Genomic DNA, 2,584 nt, shown 5'->3' with positions numbered 1-2,584 from the left:
AAGACGAGTTTGGTTTTCTTGTATTTGATGGAAAACCAAACTGATTCACCATCCTTCTAGGCTAACTTTGCAAGTATGTTCGTAGCCTAGTCTTTTCCTTTACCTTAGCATAGTAAGAATTTACATATATAAAAAAGACAACATTTTTAACATGTCCTTGACCCCCTTATCTTTGTTTATACATTCTTCTTGAGAGTGTTTTGTCTCTCCAGCAACCTCATCAGTACATTCTTCCTCACAAGCCTAGACTTAATTTTCTAGGAAGAATTCTATCATTTGACATGTAATGAGTCTGTATAATGTGCACTATTCATACTAACTCATGTGGAAGGCTCAGGAAAAGTAGAATATAATCTATATCCTTCAACATCTTCTTGGTGGCTAAGATATATAAAAATAAAAACTTAGATCTCTGTGATGCAGAATATTAGTTTGCTGTGGAAGACATTACCTAACTTAAACCACAGTAACAATACATTCTATTACTTAGGTTGGCTCCAACACTTACAGATATGTTCTATAGTGTATTATATGTACTAGCTCATGCTGTCTTCAATTTTTTTTCTCAAAACAGAACAGATAAAAAGTATACACTTTAACCTGTGACAAAACTCGATTTGAGTTCCAGCTCCAGGATCATTTCTTTAGATAGGCATTAAAATAAAAATGCCAAGGGCAAAAGTTAGTTTAAGACCAGGAATAAAAAATAGATTGGCCAAATATAAAAAATTGAACATAATAAATATTTAATGCAATGTCTCTAAATTTATTATGCTGATATGTAATTATTAAATTTGATATCATATAAATATTATATTTGAAAATAAATGGCAATAATTGTCAAGTACACCCTCAAATCTCTGAGAAATTATAGCCAATAATAATTGAGTGGAATTATTATAACTAAATAATTGCAATAATAAATTTGAAAAACTTTTACAATTTTATAAGAAAAATTATATTTAATGTCAGATGGTAATGCGTTTTACTTTGCATCCTATAATAAGGATGGGTCTTTCAAAGTGAGGAGTGCTAAGATCTATTACATGGCTCTTAAAAATGGATAAACATAAAAGCATCACTTAACTCTTCTGACCCTCCCTTCTCTTACTACAAAATGAAAATAGAATACCTGTCTTTTTAGGTTATTTTGAAAAATAGAAATAAGACATACAAATCACTTGAATTTTGTTGCACATCTAGCAGACTACCCAATAACTAGATGTTATTAGTGTTTACATATATTTATATATATAATTTTTATAAAGTAATTTTTAAGTTTTATTAGAAGTTATTTGCTTTAAAAATTTTGGCCACATTTAAAAATTTTTGAATTTTAAACATTTAATTATGAAACCTTTTGCAAAGAACAGGTATATACATTGACAGCAAAAACTCTGGATGTTAGAGCTATCTGTAACAAGTTTAAAAGGTTGCTTACAAATATAATTAAGGGAGATTTAGATATAAACTGTGCTGTTTAAACAAATTTTGCAAGCAATGATTAATTTACAAAGGAACCATAGCCATGATATTATCCAAAGAAACCCAAGAAACAGCTAGGAGTGTAAGTAGCACTATCATTTCTGTGAGGGCCAGGGTTCACAAGCAGAGATGTCAAGGCAGATATAAACACATTGCATTACACATTGTATTTAGTATTTCACCCATGACCACCATACTGACAGAAATTGCAGGTTGGTTTATCAGCTGTCAGAAATATCTATATTCCTAGGCTACTATGTGGGTTTGTATAACAATCCAAAATTAATGTAAGCGAATGCAACTGCATTCAATTTCAAACTGGATGTGCCCTGCTATTAGTAGTTTGATGATGATGGTAATAATAATGAAGGTGTGTGTTTCAAGTGCATTTGCCTTCTGGTTTCTATAAATACTGTCATCTTATCAAACTCTGTGACCTTTATACTCCTTCGTAGAATGTAGTGCTGTAACACATGTACTCATTCAAATAAGCTTTAATAAATGCAGTTTAAATTGAGTGATGAAACTCATAAATTGAGAAAATAGAAAATTATTGTTGGAGTTAAATTTGCATGTTAAAAGAATGCTGCTGGAAATGGCAGGTTGGGGGTTGAGAGAAAGTAACAGTCTTGTGATTAACCACAAAGGCTAATCAGAAGCTGGAAGGAGATTATTTGCATGACCCATGTTATGAGGAGGTCAGACTATTTAATGTAAGGTTTATTACAGAACAGGTGACATATACAGGGTCTGTGTTGCCTAGTACAATACCTAGATTTAGAAGGTGTTTAATAAATGGGTTGATTTTATTAGTTGCAAAGAGTTAACGGTAATTTAATGTCCAAAACCATTCATTTTCCTTTTTATGATAAATTTAGCAGATATCCTTTTCTTAATCTTATTTTGAATAAATCTTTCTGTGGTTATCTACTTTCTTTGGTTCTCTTTTCCAGAATTCTTGCTTAGATAATTTGATTTGAAGTAAGAGTTGGCTTAGGTATAGTCTGGCTAAATGTAAAATAATTTGTTAACAGATTAAAATCAATTCAAAAAAGAGACTAAAAAGAAAGAAAATGGAGTCTTTTGAACATGCGGTTAG

The sequence above is a fragment of the Pteropus vampyrus genome, unplaced genomic scaffold (assembly GCF_000151845.1).
Source record: "Pteropus vampyrus isolate Shadow unplaced genomic scaffold, Pvam_2.0 Scaffold161, whole genome shotgun sequence".
In the NCBI taxonomy this organism is placed as follows: domain Eukaryota; kingdom Metazoa; phylum Chordata; class Mammalia; order Chiroptera; family Pteropodidae; genus Pteropus; species Pteropus vampyrus.
Note: the sequence above shows the minus strand (reverse complement) of the source record.